We start from the raw sequence: 20,634 nt of genomic DNA on the forward strand, positions 1-20,634 counted from the left end.
TAGGAGGGGGGTCAGTCTAGAGGTCAGTCTAGGGGTCAGTCTAGGGGGCAGAGAAGAAGGGTCAGTGAAGGGGGGGACAGTGTATGTGTCAGTGTAGGTGTCAGTGAAGAGGTCAGTGTAGGGGGGGTTCAGTCTAGGGGGGTCAGTGAAGGAGGGTCAGGGATGGAGGGGCAGGGAAGAAGGGTCAGTGAAGGGGGGGTCAGTGTAGGTGTCAGTGTAGGTATCAGTGAAGGGGTCAGTGTGGGGGGGGGTCAGTGTAGGGGTGTAAGTGTAGGGGGTCAGTGAAGGTGTCAGGTAGGTCAGTGTAGGAATCAGGAATGTCAGTGTAGGGGGTCAGTGTAGTAATAAGGTAGGTCAGTGTAGTGATCAGGGTTGGTTAGTGCAAGAATCAGGTAGGTCTGTGTAGTGGTCAGGTAGGTCTGTGTAGGTGTCAGTATAGTAATCAGGTAGGTTAGTGTAGGAATCAGGTAAGTCTCTGTAGTGGTCAGATAGGCCTCTGTAGGTGTCAGTATAGTGATCAGGTAGGTTAGTGCAGGAAACAGGTAGGTCAGTGTAGGGGTCAGTGTAATTGTCAGGTAGGTTTGTGTAGTGATCAGGTTGGTTAGTGCTGGAATAAGGTAGGTCAGTGTAGGTGGCTGTGTAGTGGTCAGGTAGGTTAGTGTAGGAATAAGGTAGGTCTCTGTAGTGGTCAGCTAGGTCAGTGTAGTGGTCTGTGTAGATTTGTGTAGGGGGCGAAAATTACTTACCTTGCCCTGGGCGCTGACAACCCACGCTACGCCACTGGTTATAACCGTCCCTTACTTTATCCAAAATGAAAAAAAAAAGTTTTCGTCTATAGTTCCACTTTAAATGACCAATATACCTAAATTACACAATTGTGGTGCATATAACAATATTTCTGGTGGACAGATAATGTTTGTCACAAGAGGCAAATTATGGGGCCAGGGAAAAGCATGGAGCATACTTCATAGACTAAAGACAGGGCAGGAAGTATTTGGCCAGAGACCTATCCAAAAAAGAAGGCTAAAGCAAGGTTCATACCAAGAGTACTAATCAGGACCACAGTGGTGGTTAATATCCCAGACTCAATGAAGAACACCAAGCCTTCAGTTTCTCATTTTGACCAGCAGATATTGCTGGCAGGTTCTTAGTAGAATATGCCAGACCTAAAGGGAAATGCATTTGACTAAGAGCTAGCTGTATGGACCAGTATCTCACACTCACCCCTCATTGCTTACAGTACAAGGAATTGTGACAGGCTGAGTACATATTTCTAACTTGGGATTTTATTTGATAATGAGCATAAGAATTATGGCAGGAGTGCTTTTTTTGCCTCTTCTACATTTCATTTTGATGAAGTGCAGGGCAATAGAATAAACTTAGAATGATCAGGATGCCTCTGATCTTAATAGTTTGGTTGACCCTTCAGTAACTAATTTCTGTACATATCTGTTTGCATATCCCACCTCTCTCCCTGGTGTCTGTATTCAATATATTATTCCCATTAGCAACAACAGAAGGATTTAAAGAGGCATTAAATCCAAAACCAAAAATGTATTAAACAGTAAGGCAGCTTACCAATCATTTAACCGCTTGCCGACTGCCGCACGACTATTTACGTCGGCAGTCAGCTCCTCACAGGCAAAGCGACGTAGGGCTACGTCGCTAGCCTGTGAGGCTCTAGGGAGCGAGCGTGCGCCGCCGGAGGCGCGTTACCGCTCCCGTGCAGTCACGGACCCCCCCGCGAGTGTGCCCGGAGGACCCGATGTCCGCCGGGCACTCGCGATTGTCTGTTACACCGGAAGAAATGCAGGCGGCTTATGTAAACAAAGCCGCTTGTCATTCTTCCCTGTGTAAGAATGGAGATCACACGGTTCTACTATGTAGGACCGTTGATCTCTGTTCTTACACTAGTAGCCACAGCCAATCACAGTTAGAAACACAATCCTAGGGACACACTTAACCCCTTCCTCTCCAATAAAGTTAACTCCTTCACTGCCAGTGTCATTTTTACAGTAACAGTTCATATGTATAGCACTGATTACTGCAGTAATGTCACTGGTAACCCCAAAAGTGTCAAAAATGTCAGTCAAGGGTCCGATCTGTCCGCCACAATGTCGCAGTCCCGCAAAAAAAATTGCAGATCGCCGCCATTACTCGTTAAAAAAAAAACAACAAAAATGACAAAAATCTTTCCCTTTGTTAGTAAACGCAATAACTTTTGCGCAAACCAATCAAAACATACTTTTTGTAATTTTTTTTTACCAAACATAGGTAGCATAAAACAAATTGGCCTAAAATGTTAAAAAATTTTGATTTTTACATTTTTTTGGGGGAATTTAATATAAAAAAAATGTGAAAAATATTGTTATTTTTGCAAAATTTCCACTCTTTTTTTGTTTATAGCGCATGATCAAAAAATCGCACAGGTGATCAAATACCACCAAAAGAAAACTCTGTTTATGGGAAAAAAAGGACGTCAAATTCATTTAGGTACAGCGTCGCACGACCGTGCAATTGTCCGTTAAAATCACGCAGTGCCGAATCGCAACATAGGCCCTGGTCAGGAAGGGGGTAAAATCTTCCGGGGCTTAAGTGGTTAATGAGGTGCCTGAATTCGTTTTCTTTTATTAAATCTTTTTTCTCTCTGTTTTTATGGTGATCTAGCCAGTAACACACTATCTGAATTAGAGTGCCTACACTCTGGGTGAATAAGCAACAGAGACACCTTTGGACAGCAACATTTTCAGTCTGGGCATGGGAAATGTTAGATGTACTAGTAAATTAGGAACTCCAACTAACTGTTTTTAGGCAGATACAGCAACAGTTTTGTTCCCTTGGGCTAAACGTTTTATATACGCTATATTACTAAAAAAGTATTGGGGTGCCTGCCTTTACACACACATGAACTTTAATGGCATTCCAGTTTTAGTCCTTAGGGTTCAGTATTGAGTTGGCCCACCCTTTTCAGCTATAACAGGTTCAGCTCTTCTGGGATGGCTGTCCACAAAGTTTAGGAGTGTGTCTATGGGAATGTTTGACTATTCTTCCAGAAGCACATTTATGAGGTCAGACACTGATGTTTGAGAGTAGGCCTGGCTTGCAGTCTCCGCTCCAATTCATTCCAAATGTGTTCTATTGGGTTGAGCTGAGGACTCTGTGCAGACCAGTCAAGTTTCTGCATCCCAAACTCGCTAATCCATGTCTTTATGGACCATGCTTTGTGCACTGGTCCAAATCATATGTTGGAGGGGGGATTATGGTGTGGGGTTTGCTTTTCAGAGGTTGGCTTGACCTCTTAGTTCCAGTGAAGGGAACTCTTAAGGTGCCAGCATACCTAGATATGTTGGACACTTTCATGCTCCCAACTTTATGGGAACAGTTTGGGGGTGGCTCTTCCTGTTCCAACATGACCACTGCACAAAGCAATCAACCCAATAGAACACCTTTGAGATGAATTAGAGCAGAGACTGTTAGCCAGGCCTTCTTGTCCAACATTAGTGCATGACAAATGCGTTTCTGTAAGAATGGGCAGGGAGGTGACAAGGGAATTAGAGAGCAGAAAGTCTTGGGAGGAACGAAGAAGGCAATTAGTTTGATATTTTGGCAGTAGTTTAGTGATGTAGCTGGGGGCAAATTAGTGGATGGCTTTGTAAGTTATTGTTAGTATTTTGAGTTTAATTTGTTGGGTGAGCGGAAGCCAGTAGAGGGATTGGCAGAGAGGGGTAGTAGACGCTGAGCGGTTGGTAAGGTGGTTGAGTCAGGAAGCAGTATTCATGATGGATTGAAAGGGGGATAGCCTATATAAAGGTAAACTAATGAGGAGGGAGTTGCAGTAGTCGAGGGGAGAGATAACCAGGGAGTGAATTAGGAGCTTTGTGGGGTTATTGGTTAGGAAGGAGCGTATTTTGAAGATGTTGCAGAGGCTGAGGCAGAAAGCTTTGGAAAATTATTGGATGTGGGGCTGAAAGGAAGGTTCAGTGTCCAGGACTACACCTAAGAATTGGTAAGCAGCAACATAATAAATTATTGCTTTTGGGTTTAATATCACCTAACAGGTACAGGTAAATATTGGCTGACTGCACAGCACTACCATGTGTGGTCCTTCAGTTGGTCCTTTAACTATCTATCTGATAGACTTGATAGGCAGCCTGACAGCCAACTAAAGGAGTGTACACTGCAGACTGACAATTATTTTGATGTCTGCAAGGCAGCAGTTTAGTGTTGTAAATGGGCAACAAGAAATGTTGCTACTTGTAGAGTCTCCAGTCAAATTTGAAAAATTCTACTATATGCTTGTTATGTTTTCATTCACACAGCACACCTAAAAATATATATTTTAAATATTTATTGCCTTTCTAGGTGTTTCTTGGAACAGGCCTTGGTAGACTGCAAGCTACTCTGAAATGAGAAGAAACTCAATCTGTCCCCACTGACAAAGAGGGACACACTGAGCTTTCCCCTCATTAGCATGCAATGTGGGCTCATATTCTAGATCACATGTATCAAACACAAGGCCTGTGGGCTGAATCCAGCCCACCATGCCATTCCAGGTGGCCCTTACACCTCTCCTGCAGCTGCAGCAATGTCTTCCTCTCTGCTCCCACCTTGCCGGCAGTCAGTGGCAGAGTTGAAGACAGAACTGCTAGGTCCTGCATTTCTCTGTACAGCCTCAAAGAGCCCTGTCTTCCTCTCCCCCCCTTTACAGATACAACTGTCTCCTTGAGGGCACCCATAATGGTGATGCAGGCAGTGCCGGGACAAGGTCATACAGCGCCCGGGGCAAACATACCAAACTGCTCCCCCTTCCTTCCCTTAGGGTTAGGGTAAGGACGCCCCCATCCCTGCAATAAACCAATGTGCCCAGGACAGTCCCCTCCTGCCCACCCCTTGTCCCGACCATGGATGCAGCCTGCGATGAAAAGGAGTTTGACACCACTGTTCTAAATCTTTAACCTTGCGACAGTGTTCAAAATCTAGTGTATAACTTCTAATGAGATCTGTCAGCACAGTACAGGCACGATTAATTATGGTAAACTTTACCAAAGAAACTTCTACATTATCATAAAAGTGACAATAAAAATACCTTTAGAAATATCTGGTTCTGGCAATCTACAAACATATACTTAGAATTGTACACTTTTTATTCTTTGCATACCTTTTTTCTTTTCCTACCTATTCTTCTTAAAGTAGCCATATTCACTAAGGGCAGATGAATCTGTCTCCCTATACTTTCCAGAACTCTCATAAGAACTCTGGGTCTGCCTTCTGGAACATGTGACAGGAACTTCCCAGGATGCAGCTGTAAGGCCAAGGTTACATCACCAGGGCTTCACTTGACCAGGAAGTGGAAAAACAGTAATTATAAGTAAAAAGCAAGAAATGTTTTCTTAAAGCGGAGTTCCCCTAATTTTTGTGTTTATTAAAAAGTCAGCAGCTACAAAAATTGTAGCTGCTGACTTTTAATAAACACACACCACCTTTCCCATTGTCAAGCAATGAGGCCTCCCGAAGCTTCACCTCTCTCCTATTCTTCTCTGTGGCGCATTGAAAGCGTGGGCACCCGGCTGTGACAGCTTGCAGCGCCTCCCCATTGGTAAGGGAATCTTCTGGGACCTCTGATGTGTCCCAGAAGATTGCAAGGAGGGAGGGGGAGAGTGGAAGTGGGAGCAGGTACCTGTCAAAACTAGGTACATGTTCCCCCTCCCCCCAAAAAATGACATGCCAAATGTGGCATATTTGGGAGGAGGAGTGCCTAAAGCAGAACTTCACCTTTTGGGTGGGGCTCTGCTTTAAAGTGGTACTAAACCTACAACAGTAAAATCAGTCTGTATATGCAGTAAAGCATGCTTGTTATACTCACTGTGGGACCCATGGGGTTAATCCTCTGCATTGTGTAAAAAGGCTGTTTGATCCTGTTTTCTCTGATCTTCCCCTTCTTCCACAGTCCTCAATCCATCTCCTAATAGAGCCTTTAGAGTTACTCTGCACATGCTCAGTTTTTTGTATATTGCTAGAGAGGAGAGTTGGATCACTTTAAACACCTGCTTTATACCCCTGTGTGGGGTGGGTGTCTCTGGTAAGTGTGCCTTTCTACCAGAAGGATCACCCAGCACCTTACCACCCACCACGGGGTCACTCCTCATCAACTATTCACCAGAGTGTTGTCACCCACATCAATTTGTGAATATTTACTTGCTTGTGGTCACTACATGTGACATATAGACTGTTTTCCCATACTGGACTTTTGAGCTGTGCATATTGTACATTGTTTACTGTTGGCACTTTATATCACCCCCACACCATATTATATGGTAATACTGGGGTTTCCAGACACCATAGCACTTTTCTTTAAAAGCACTTTATTATTGCATGAATTTAATATTGGTTGGTGCGATATGTGGTTTATTGCCTATGTTTGATATTTATCACAGGTATCACTAATTTATGCACCAGTCACTTTAACTTTTTTTTTGGAGGCACCTTAATATATCTGCACTTGTAGATTTGCACTATTTGATGTTAATCATTGTATTATTGTACTGGTGATCTTTAGGTATTTTTTGCATATACCTTTGTTAGCACTAAGTCTATCTTTGGCTATTGAAGACACAACACTAAGATCACTTTACCACACCTTATATCAGTTTTCTATTTGTAGGCAGCGCCATCATCCCTCCTTTCTTTTACATTCACGGTATAGTCTCCGGACTGTCATTCAGGGAGGCTGCAGCCTATTTTTAGATCACACTTTTTTTATATACACATTTTATATATATTTATACACTGAGAGTTCACCCATCCTCATCTCCAAATAGTCCCTAGCGCGGAAGTTTTATATCTTTCATGCAGCCTCGTAGGACAATCAGGGGAGAATTAAAACTCCTTCTGTAAGCTTTAACCAATAATTGATAGTCATAAGTCATAAGACTGCTATATACTGCTGATGAGAAAATTTAGCAGCTTATTAAATAATTGCATTTCCATGTTCTGTGTACTATGGGTGTTCTTTAATTTCCCAGCCCCCTCTGCAAATCACAGGAAAACTGTAGGAAGTATATCTGAGTATATGCTAGTGTGTGTGTGTGTGGGGGGGGGGGTTAGGATACCAGGCTGTGATCTGAATGGGGCTTCTCAGAGATACAGGCAGTGGCATACCTAGAGCATTTGGCACTCGGGGTGGATCCTATATCTGGCACCCCCCCAACATTAAAATGTAAAGACATCCACAGCACAGCATACCACATACCGCATACTCCTGCCACAGCAGCATAGATCTGCTTTTACAGTATGCTCAGCATGGTCAGATTTCTAAAGCAAGGTTGATTGAATGTCAGGACCACCAGATATTTCTGTGCAAAAGATTAAAAAAAAAAATACAGGCCACAGTTTTACACATGAACATGTCTCACACACACACACACACACACACACACACACACACACACACACACACACACACACACACACACACACATGGCTACAAAAGTGGAAATACACTTTGACTAATCTATTCAAAAACCAGAGATGTATAGTAACGAAGTAGAACTACTTAAGTACTGTACTTAAGTACCGAAATGCGGTATCTGTACTTTCCTAGAGTAGAATTTTTTTCTCCTACTTCTACTTTTACTTCACTACATTTTTTCGATGATTTCGATACTTCTACTCAAGTATTTTTTTTTTGTGCTGCATAGTTACTCGTTACTTTTAAAAAAAAATACCACTGCCAGAACAGTACATGGCAGGTTACATAAAGCTCAAAAAAATGTGTATAATGTCATTTGTAAATCAGTGCATACGAAAATGAAGGCTGTGTATAATAAAAGCTGCTATACCAAATCTTTTCAATAAAAAGAAAATATGAAACAAACAAATAAATTGTGCAACAGCGCTTAAAGTGCATCAAGAAACTACTAACAAACACAACTTGGCTGTGTGAATAAAGTGCCTGTGCAATCGATATAATATCATTGTTGCCCCCAGTGCCCTGCCCACACTCCACACAGTATCAAAAATAAAGTGACATGAATGTGCTAAAGCCTAAATGCAGTGAAAATAATTATTCCCACAATGTAACAGTAAATTAAATTCATATAAAATATGACAATAAATCACAATAAAATAAGTTATGAAATAAGTTAGGTCAGGTGCGTGCAACAAGTTGAAGTGTGTAAACCTATCTATAACGAAAAGTCCATAAATGAATTCCAGTGTGCAAATCTAAAGTGTCACTTCACTTGTCAGATGCTTCCACCTCCTTCAGTGCTCGAGTGACCGACCAACACACTTAATGGTGGTGGCACTGGTGGATAGCGTCTCTTTGGCACTGGTGGATAGCGTCTGGGTGGCACTGGCACTGACTGCACTGGTTCAAAATGCCATATATATTTAATTATTTCAATTCTCAATCCCATAGGTCCTCTCCTCATAAGATATTAATAACTTAAGATTAGGTGATGAACTTCTTGGCGGCCCTGGCAGGATGACGGGGACACCCGCCACTTCTGGAGCCGAGCCGCTGTGATTCCCCAACATGTGACAAAGTGAAAGCCAGGAGATCTAGTGGCTAGTAGTGCTCAACAATACCGCTTTTATATATAAAAATGAAATAAAATATACTGACTCACAATTTAGTAGTAGTAGTAGGTAGCGTGTAGCAGTAGGCAGCACAACTCAATTCAATCAATCCCACAGCCTCGCTCGCGCCGCGAGCTTCTCTATGAGGTGAGTGAGGTGGACCGTGGAGAGGGCCTAATCCTTGCTATGGCAAATGTGCCATTTGAGAATCAAATAATCAATATAAAATATTAATATTATATACACACGGGTCATGGGTGGCTTTTTAGAACCAAGAAGAGTGAGACTGACGGCTATGATGATTATCCGACCATCCATGGTCCATGGACCATAAGTGTTGTGTTGTGGTGGTGCCTGTGCTTCCTGCGGCCTGCCTCTGCCTGTGCGGCTGTGCCTGCACTGCAGTGGCCACTGGCAGTGGCACTTGACTTGAGCAAAGCAAGTGAGCACTACTAATGTGAAGGATAGGTGGTGGAAGCATGTTCTGACAAGTTCTTATAATGAAAATAATATAGACAGCTTTTTGAACCAGTGCAGTGCCAGTGCTACTAAGGTGAGAGGCAGAGAGAGAGGCTATCCAGTCCACCACTTTACTTGAGCAGATCACAGAAGAAAGGTGGAAGCATCTGACAGCAAGTGACAAGCACTTCTTAGATTGCACACTGGAATTCAGTTATGGACTTTTCGTTATAAAGTTTAGTTTACACACTTAAACTTGCACCTAACTTATTCACAATCACAACTTATTTTATTGTGGTATTGTCATATTTTATATGAATTAAATTTACATTGTGGGAATAATTTGCACTGCATTTAGCACAGACATGTCACTTTATTTTTGATACTGTGGGCGATGATTTTGAATACAAGAAGAATATATATAATTGCAGCAGTGGCATATTTAGGCTTTGTGCTGCCCTAGGCCTGACTAAACTTGTGCACCCCCTAATTTAAATATGACCCACCCCTTCCTGTAAAGGCCACACCCCTTCCTTTTTATGACCCGCCCTGTCATCTGTAAATCACAGACCACAACCACAGTCTATCAGTGCAGACTCATCAGTTCCCATAAGTTCAGCCCCATCAGTGCAGCATACCAGTGCTGTCTTATCAGTGCAGCCTCATTAGTACCCATCAGTGCAGTTTATCAGTACCCACCATTGCTGCTTCATCAGTGGCCATCAGAGCAGCATATTAGTGCCCATCAGTACAGCCTATTAGAGCCCATCAGTGCAGCATATGAGTGCCCATCAGTGCCTGGGGGCAGAGAAGAGTAGGCGGAGCATTTGGCTGCAGTGCTACACTTATTAGCATTGGGGCCATGGGGCCAGTTGTATTAAGTGTGGTCGGCGACCTGCGGTCTGTCTGAATGTCCTGACCGGTCGGTATTATCATACTGGTAGGTAGCAGTGTGACTGCTTTATGGGGGTACCAGGCTGATTTGCCTCCTGGACCCTGCCCTCTGGCCCAATTCACCACATAAGACTGGCACTATACAAAAAGTGTAGCGCAAGCCGGGGGGGGGGACCCTTTTCATGATGGGAGGAGGCTGTTTATTTTTTTTGTGCAGGGTGCAGCTTTTTGCTGCCCCCCCTACAAAGTGCCGCCCTAGGCCTGGGCCTTGTTGGCCTAGGCCAAGATACAGCACTGAATTGCAGGCACTTTATTAGCATTTTTAGCACAGCCACTTTGTTAGTAGTTTTTGATGCATTTTTCACTTTAAGCGTTGTAGGTTTGATGAAGCTGGCCTGGCACATCATCATCAATTGAGCAAATCAAATCAAACCGCGATTAAGAAGACGCATGCTCCTGTTCTGCCTTTTGATCAGCTGAAAAGATGGACAAACCAAAAACACCACCTTCCACCCCTGGCCCTTCAACTTCAAGTGATCTGCCTGGCTGTGAGAGTGAGGAAGCTCAGGAAGGAGACCAACCCTGGCTTTAAAAGGGGAAGGGAGGGACATACTTTATCTGTTTTTTGTTTACAAAAAGTTACAGCCTAAGGAATTGTGATTGTCCTTTAGGTTAATCATTTGAATAAATCATTTGAAATAATAAAAAACAATATGATGTTCAAACTTTTGACTTCTTTCTTTAATAACTACATAACACAGTACTTGTACTTCTACTTTCAATACTTGAGTAGAAATTTTGTTTCAAAACTACTGGTACTTTTTACTTTTAGTACTTAAGTAGCAAATTTTTTGAAAAAACTACTTGCAATACTTAAGTAAAAAAATATGTTGAATACTTTAGTACTTCTACTTAAGTAACTTTTTCTGCGAGCACTTCCACTTCTACTCAAGTCACTTTTTGATCGAGCACTTGTACTTTTACTCAAGTAGAAATTTTGAATACTTTATACAAGTCTGTCAAAAACTAAAAAAGTTTTGCCATTAGATATACTTTAACCACTTGCCTACAGTGCACTTTCACCCCCTTCCTGCCCAGACCGATTTTCAGCTTTCAGCGCTCTCACACTTTGACTGAGAATTACTCAGTCATGCAACACTGTACCCATACAAAAATTGTGTCCTTTTTTTCACACAAATAGAGCTTTCTTTTGATGGTATTTGATCAATACTGGGTTTTTTATTTTTTTTGCTATAAATAAAAAAAGACTGAAAATATCGTGAAAAAACGCATTTTTCTTTGTTTCTGTCATAAAATTTTGCAAATTAGTCATTTTTCTTCACAAATTTTGGCCAAAATTTATACTGCTACTTATCTTTGGTAAAAAAAACCCAAATAAGTGTATATTATTTGGTCTTTGTGAAAGTTATAGAGTCCACAAGTTATGGTGCTATTCATTGAAAATTGATCACACTTGATCACACCTGATGTACTGAAGGCCTATCTCATTTCTTGAGACACTAAAAGGTCAGGAAAGTACAAATACCCCCCAAATGACCCCTTTTTGGAAAGTAGACATTCCAAGGTATTTAATAAGGGGCATGATGAGTTTTTTGAAGTTGTAATTTTTTCCCACAATGCTTTGCAAAATGAAGATTTTTTTTTTTTATTTTTTTTTTTTTACAAATTGCCGTATTAACAGGTTATTTCTCTCACACAGCACATGTATACTTGCAACTACACCCCAAAACACATTCTACTACTCCGCCTGAGTATGGCGATACCACATGTGTGAGACTTTTTCACAGCCTGGCCACATACAGAGGCCTAACATCCGAGTAGCAGCGTCCGGCATTCTAGGAGCACAAATTACACATATCATTTCCTGACAACCTATCGCACTTTTGAAGGCCCTGGAGCACCAGGACAATGGAAACCCCCATAAAATGACCCCATTTTGGAAAGCAAACAGCCCAACGTATAATTTTTGAGGCATAATGAGTCTTTTGAATATGTCATTTTTTTCCACAAGTTTTTGGAAAATGTGGAAAGAAAATGAAAACACATTTTTTTTACACAAAGCTGTCCATTTATGCAATATTTCTAACACATCGCATGTACATAGCAAAACTTGCACCCCAAAATACATTCTGCTATTCCTCCTGAGTATGGCGATACCACATGTGTAACACTTTTTCACAGCCTGGCCACATACATAGGCCTCACATCCAAGTAGCGCTTTACACAAAGTTGTCCATTTATCCACTTTAAGACTGGGCCTATTTTTGACACTTGGTGTTTACAAGCTAAAATCATTTTTTTTGCTAGAAAACTACTTTGAACCCCCAAACATTATATATTTTTTTTTAGCAGAGACCCTAGAGAATAAAATGGAGATCGTTGCAATATTTTTTATCACACCATATTTGCGCAGCAGTCTTCCAAATGCGATTTTTTTGAAAAAAATTCACTTTTTTGAACTAAAAAATAAGAAAACAGTAAATTTAGCCCAATTTTTTTCCATAATGTAAAAGATAATGTTACGCCGAGTAATTAGATACCCAACATGTCATGCTTCAAAATTGCGCATGCTCACAGAATGGCGCCAAACATTGGTACTTAAAAATCCCCATAGGCAACATTTTAAAAATTTCTGCAGGTTACTAGCTTAGAGTTACAGAGGAGGTCTAGGGCTCAAATTATTGCACTCGCTCTAACGATCGCGGCGATACCTCACATGTATGGTTTGAACACCGTTTACATATGTGGGCGGGACTTGCGTATGCGTTTGCTTCTGCGCGCGAGCTAACGGGGACAGGGCGCTTTAATTTTTTTTTTTTTTTTTTTTCCTATTTATTTTATTTATTATTTTTTTATTTTTACACAGTTTAAAAAAAAAAAATGTTTTGATCATTTTTATTCCTATTACAAGGAATGTAAACATCCCTTGTAATAGAAATTGGCATGACAGGTCCTCTTTATTGTGAGATCTGGGGTCAAAAAGACCTCACACCTCACAACTACACTAAAAAAGAAAAAAAAAAAAAAAAATTGTTGAAAGAGGGAAAAAAAAAAAGCAAAAAAAAAAAGCGGCCCTTTAAACCGGTTGCTAGGCAACGTCTTTTGACGTAGCTCTGGTCCTCCAAGACCATAGAGTTGAGTGAGGGCCATCTTGCCCTCACTCGACTTCCTGTCTCTGAGGATCCGGGACCGGATAGTTTTCCCCGCTGCCGGCGGGTCCGGTAAGCTGGGAAAACGTCTGGGACGCGGCAGGAGGGGGGGGGCACCTCTTCCCCTGCACCGTAAGGGTAATTCCGCGGCGAATCCGCCACTGGGACCACCCTTATCTGAAAGCCGACCGCCCGCCGTTTCAAAAAATACCGGGGTTATGGGGGCTATCTGCTGCCATAACCCCAGTATTTAGCTTTTAATGGCCGACGCATATAGTCGTTAGGCGGTCAGTAAGTGATTGCATGTATATGGCAAACAGGTGACGATGACTGACGGGGTGACAGGTGACGATGACTGACGGGGTGACAGGTGACGATGACTGACGGGGTGACAGGTGACGATGACTGATGGGGTGACAGGTGACGATGATTGATGAGGTGACAGGTGATGATGATTGATGAGGTGACAGGTGACGATGATTGATGAGGTGACAGGTGATGATGATTGATGGGGTGACAGATGACGATGATTGATGGGGTGACAGATGACAGTCACTGACGGGTGACATGTGATGATGATTGATGGGGTGACAAGTGACGATGACTGATGGGGTGACAGGTGACGATGACTGATGGGGTGACAGGTGACGGTGATTGATGGGGTGACAGGTGATGGGCGATGGTCACTGATGGGTGACAGGTGACGGGCGATGGTGCACGGCGGTACTGATGGCAGTCTCTGGTGACCGGTGAACTTTAGGCTATGTTCACATGTGAGCGTAGCGATCACGGTCAGAATCACTGCGATTCTGCCCGTGATCCAGAAATCATTGCAAATTGCGGGGCGCCTGTGCGTTGCCCGTGATTTGCAATAGCACCCCAAACGCTGTGCGATGTTGCTGCCATTTCCGCCTGCCGAATCGTGGTAACATCGCGCAAACAACGCATGACGCCCCAAAGAAACTCTTGTACCTTTTTTGGGCGTCATGCGATGTTTGCGCGATGTTACCGCGATTCGGCAGGCGGAAATGGCGGCAACATCGCACAGCGTTTGGGGTGCTATTGCAAATCAGGGGCAACGCACAGGCGTCCCGCGATATGCAATGATTTCCGGATCGCGGGCAGAATCGCAGTGATTCTGCCTGCGATCGCTGCGCTCACATGTGAACGTTATGGGTGTCAATTTCTGGGCACTGATGAGGTGACTGTTGGGTGACAAGTGACATTGGGGGGGGCTGAGGACTGTGTGGGGACCTTTATTTGTGTGATTTTTACTTTGTGACATGTGTACAGAGCAGTAACTCACTATTTCTAGCTCTTCTCCCCTCATACTGGAAGCTGTATGAGGAGAGAAGAGCTAGTAACAGTGAGTTACTGCTCTTTGTTTACATTTTCTGATCGGCTGTGAATGGATTCACAGCCGATCACATAGTAAACAGTCACTATCAGTGACTGTTTACTACCGCCGGTGACAGCTGTGTTCCTACGGAACACAGTGCCACCGACATGACCGCGCTGCGCGCTCCCGATCGCGCATGCGCGGTCATCTAGTGGGCGCCTTCATTGTGATCGGCTGTGTCATTGGAACACAGCCGATCACGTGGGAAACAGCCGCGCCCATTGGCTGTTTCCCCCCTGCCGGTGACGGGGGGTGTCCCGGGGACACCCCGACACCGGCAGTGCAGGGCGGCGCGCCCGCGATCGCGCGCCTGCCCTGCTTAAAGTGCCGCCGTCATATGACGGCGGCCCAGGATAATGGTCGCTCCGCTCCGCCGTCATATGACGGCGGGCGGGCGGCAAGCGGTTAAACCACAAAGCTGAAGCAATGGTTAAAGAACAGGAAATCAGAAACCATTAGTAAAGAGATGGGAAAACAGTTTACATTCCAAACCTACAGTGCGTCCAGTGGCAGCAGAGATACATGCATAAATGATGCTGTAAATCCATTACCAAGTACATACCTGTACATTCTGTGGGATTACTTACTAAACACACACATCCTGCCTTAATGGCCTACCTTATTGATCTCCTCAGAATGTTATCATAGCTTGTCTGCACAACTCCTTGTAAATCATTAGACACTTTTATCATAAATCATACAGTAAGTTGGATACACAGGAACTTTAACCTGTGCAGTTTTTTTTTTTTTTTTATGTCTTTCTCTGAAAGTTTTTTTGAATATCGGGATGGGAGAAGATAGGGGATGAAGAAAGGGAGGCCCGGAGTAAAAAGAAACAAGACATCAATGGAGGGCCAGCATGACAGGGGTTAAAGGGTCATAGGGGCAAAAATAGTTAAATATGTTAGATATATACTTGGGTTTTTTAATTGGTTTAGAAGGGGGAGTAGGTAAGGGATGGGAGGAGTTGCATGGGGGGGGGGTTGGATAGGCAGAAGGGAGGGCTGATCCTCAGTCGAGGGAGATCAGCCAGGGGAAATCTTCCCTCCCGCCCGACCTGTTATTTTTGCTCCCCTCTGTTAACTGTGTAATTTATTTGGATTGGAGGATTGGGTCACTTGTTCTTAAGCGGATGGCGGGGTTCAAGGTCCTTGTAGTTTACTGTGGGTACTAAAAATGTACTTGGTAGGGACCCATCTGAGGTATGGATCCCAGTTGTTTTAATAGAGGTATCTGCTGCTGGTTGTCTCCGAGTTGGTGGTGTTGCGGCTGAAGGCCTGTAGTAGGTCGCAGGTATTTTTCTTCTTGTGAATGAGGCCTACGCGGACCCTGAGACTCCAGTTCTACTGTAATTCACGTTGTTATGTTTTATGTTATTTATTACATTGGTTAATAAAAAGGCCGCTTTGACCATTAACTCCAGTTGGTTGTCAGCCTGTTTATTAAAGGGTTAGAGGGAGTGGTATTGGTCAAAGTGGTTACAAAGACAAATTTAGTACCTTAGTCAAGACAGAGGGTTAAGGGATTAAAGTAGAACTAAAGGGAAAACTTTTATTCACTTTGCAGGGTAGGGATATATCTCCTGTCAGCAGGGCTGGAGAAGGGGGCCTGTTGAAGAAGACCCATTAATGTGAATAGTGTTGCAACTGTGTGCAAACAACACGTGTGCTAGTGTTTTTTAACTACTCTGATCTCTGGGGGATCTTTGGTGAAGTATCAGGCATCTAAACATTTGAGATTCATCAGTCCCTTTCTCTGCAGCCTCAGCTGCACAGATGAATGAATAGGAAGTGCTATGATGCTTTTGGCTCATTCACAAACAGAAATCTAGTAAACACAGTTTGCTATACTTCAGTGATGAATAGATACAGAAGCAATTGGTACCAATCACATACTGTGCTCATTCAGGAAAATGTCATATTTACCGACCCCCTTTCTCGGCTCTTTCCTTCCTGAAGCACCCCCCTGCATTGCCTCAGAAGCTACCATTGGAAGAGGAGAGAAGCTGGCAGCAGTGCGGGTGAAAGGGGCACCCAGTGGTGCTTGGACAGCGTGGGGAAGGGGGAGCAGATAATAAAACCAATCCCTCTGCAGTGCAGCCAGAAGGAGCGAAGGGGAAGCCAGCAGCGCTGCAGGACGATCCGCAAGAGTCACAAGTGTCAGCAATAAGGCAGTACAGCCAGCCCTACTGCCTGGTAGGTGCCCGGGCCCCTGTGTTGATGTCCGAACGCCCCTGATGATGTCAAATGTATGACAAAATGCGTTGGATGAGACCAGATGTGACGTCACCACACTTATCGGCTGTTCATTGTGATTTCTTCTATGGCTATCACTGCAGCTTCCTTTGTTTTTACATGCTCGTTTTTAATATGGATCATATGAGTGTACTTTTTTTTTTTTATAAAATTGTTTATATACAGTATCACACTATGAGCTTGTATATCCTATATATATGTATAATGGGAATGAAAGCCTAATCTGGAGATCACTGGGATTAACAGTATCCAGGTGCAAGTGTTTGGGAAACCAATCCCTTAGGCTCGTTTGGCTTTTCCATTAGTTTGGAAGCCAATATGCTCTGGTAAGAAGCCATTTTTATTAATTAGTGTTTATCCACGGAGAAGTTCTGGGAAGTTGGTTTTTCCTATAAATTCTTTTCTGCATCTATAGATTCTGAATATAATTTCACAATTCTCATAACTTTTCTTTTTTGAACATTTTATGCACCTGTATGGATTTTTTATTAACTGTTTGAAGTCATTATTTGGACACATGAATTTATTGTATATTTTGTCATATATGAATTGTTTTTATTTTTGTATTGTGGTGTGGTATTGGCACACAGCACTGAGTGAGACCATTTTGTTGCATACATATGGTGTATCAGGTTTTAGCGCAACACTTTTTATACACATATTTTTGGGGTTATCTATTGACCTGTGCTAGCAGCTGCCACATACCGGTATATTTTTATGTATGTATTTAGTGCAGATTTTGCACAAAAAAAAAAATAAAAAATAAGGCAGTACAGCCAGCCCACGGCTTGGCAGGTGCCCAGGCCCCCGTTTTGAACTAATGGGGCCCAGGCCCGATACAGGAGGGCCGTCTGTACTGCCTGTCAGGGGTTTTCTTTCATCTATATCCCATTGGGGAGATTTCCTTTCACTTCCTGTCCTATAGTCAAAACAAGAAGTAAAGGAAATCCCTTCAAAGTGAAGAAATATCTTGTTTTTACCAGGGTCAAAAGAACTAGTGTCCCTACTGGAAGATTTCTCTTTTATTACTGTTCTGGGGACAACTTAAAATGTGGGACTTTCTTTTGCGTTCACTTTCAGTGATATGTGATAAACAAGACAATTATACAAGGTGAATCTCTCGAACAGGGGTGCGAACAGCAATAAAATATGACAGGTGTGCAATCCCTCATCACTCTATCCACAACCAAAAAGTACCGGGGGGGTATTTTAAGAAGGTTTGTCTTCATCATGGAGAGAAGGTATCTCCGCTGTTTAATAATACCTGTGGAGATTTTCAAGCTTTGTTTCCTGCAGAGAATTATGGAGTTTACCCTATTAGAGTCCCCATTAGAGTCCAGGGCACCCATATTTTATTGTATCAATTTATAGTAGCATTCATCCTCATTGTTAAAGTGGTTGTAAAGGCTCAAGGTTTTTATGCATGAAGGTAAAATATTTTCAGCGTGCAGCAGCCCCATCTTGATTCAGCGATGTGCACGAGAGCAGCGGCTCATACTGGGTCTCTTCCTCCTCATTGGCCAGTAAGCCAATAAGAAGAAAGCGGGTAAGCGGGGGTGGGGTTAAGCAATGCTTTGTGTGTCTGTGTGAATAGACACACAGAGCAGCGGATCGGGAGCGTTCCTGCTCGGGTGCCCTTATAGCAAGCTGCTTTGGGGGGGCACTCGGAAAGGAGAGAGGTACCAGAAGCACCCGCAGGGGGACCTTAAAAAAACAGGTCAGAATAACGTGTTTGTTCTTTGCTAGTCTAGTGCCTTGTACCTCTCAATAAAGATACTACCTTTGCTTTAAGCTAAGTTCTGCGGCTTACCTCTATGCAGCAACATATTTAACTTTCCTAAACTATTATAGATATCAATTATATAAGGCCTTCTTTAGCACTGGGAACTGCAATTGACCGCTTGCAAGCTTTTGTGCTTATTTTTTTGTCCACCTCCTGAATATGAATAAATCAGGATTCCTTACTGCCTAGGTATGGATATATCTAATTATATAAGGATATGTCTGCCTACTGTATATTTTTTTTTTATTATTCACTTCATATAACTTATCTTAATTATTTTACTTTAAGATCCTTGATTTCCATCATGAAATATTCAAAGTGGGGGCCCTTACTTTTAGCATGAACATCAGTGATTTTCCACCTTTTCATTTACAAATAAAACCAATGTGCCTTTGGCAATATAGGTGGGATTTAATTAATTTTTTACATATACCCATATATCTACAGTGCCTTGCGAAATTATTCGGCCCCCTTGAACTTTTCGACCTTTTGCCACATTTCACGCTTCAAGCATAAAGATATAAAACTGTAATTTTTTGTGAAGAATCAACAACAAGTGGAACACAATCATGAAGTGGAACGAAATTTATTGGATATTTCAAACTTTGTTAACAAATAAAAAACTGAAAAATTGGGCGTGCAAAATTATTCAGCCCCTTTACTTTCAGTGCAGCAAACTCTCTCCAAAAGTTCAGTTAGGATCACTGAATGATCCAATGTTGACCTAAATGACTAATGATGATAAATAGAATCCACCTGTGTGTAATCAAGTCTCCGTATAAATGCACCTGCACTGTGATAGTCTCAGAGGTCTGTTTAAAGCGCAGAGAGCATCGTGCAAGAACAAGGAACACACCAGGCAGGTCCGAGATACTGTTGTGGAGCAGTTTAAAGCCGGATTTGGATACAAAAAGATTTCCCAAGCTTTAAACACCCCAAGGAGCACTGTGCAAGCGATAATATTGAAATGGAAGGAGTATCAGACCACTGCAAATCTACAAAGACCTGGCCATCCCTCTAAACTTTCAGCTCATACAAGGAGAAGACTGATCAGAGATGCAGCCAAGAGGCCCATGATCACTCTGGATGAACTGCAGAGTAGGGATGATCGAACGGTTTGGGTCGACCATCGGTTCGGCCCGAACATTGGGTGTTAGAGGTTCGGCCAAATTTAGAACTTTTTGCCCAAAAAGTTCGGAATTCGGCAACCAGAACCGACCAAAATGCAATGGTTCAGGAAATGGGCTTTAAAAGCCTGTGATTGGACCAGAACAATTAGCAAAAGCCAATTGAGGGGGCAGGAGAATGCTAGGAATGTGATTGGAGTGATTAGGGGGTCCATAGTCCAATCATTAGTGAATACGCCCCCCAGTATATAAGATGCCCAAATATATACCACTATACACAAGTTTAGATGTTTTGCCTGCCTCCAAAGAACCCAAAAAAATGCCCAAAAAAACGCCAAAAAAAAAAAAAAAAAAAACAAGTTTGTTGTTGCAGGCATTTTTAGGGGGTTTTTGGAGGCAGGAAAAACATCTGAACTTGTGTACAGTACCACTATACACAAGTTCAGATGTTTTTCCTGACTCCAAAGAACCCAAAAAAATGCCTGCTATTAAACCGGCAAGGTGTGAAAAGCGAGAAGCCATATTCCAGATCTATAATTGCACTAATACAAATGATCTTTTATTTTTATGGTTCTGGACATGCTACAGAGCTGAAAATTCACAGGTACACTTTTTAGACCCCCCCCCCCCCTATACTAAATCCAAAGAAAATTTTTTATTTTTTTTATTTTTGTTTATTTTTTCAATAATTGGCTCTCTATCAAAAATCTATCAAAAAATGACAATTTTTAAGAACTTTGTTTTGTGTGATTTTGTGTCTGGGGGGTCTAAAAGGTGTACCTGTGAAGTTTCAGCTCTGTAGCATGTCCAGGACCCCCCAAAAAAAGATCATATAGGTGTAAAAGTAGGGTCCCACCATCCCTGCTCTACTGAAAAATTATCTTTTTTTCTGGTTCTGGACATGCTACAGAGCTGAAACTTCACAGGTACACCTTTTAGAACCCCCAGATACTAAATCCAAAGTCAA

Source organism: Pelophylax lessonae, assembly GCF_965119305.1.
Source record: "Pelophylax lessonae genome assembly, chromosome: 6".
NCBI lineage: Eukaryota > Metazoa > Chordata > Amphibia > Anura > Ranidae > Pelophylax > Pelophylax lessonae.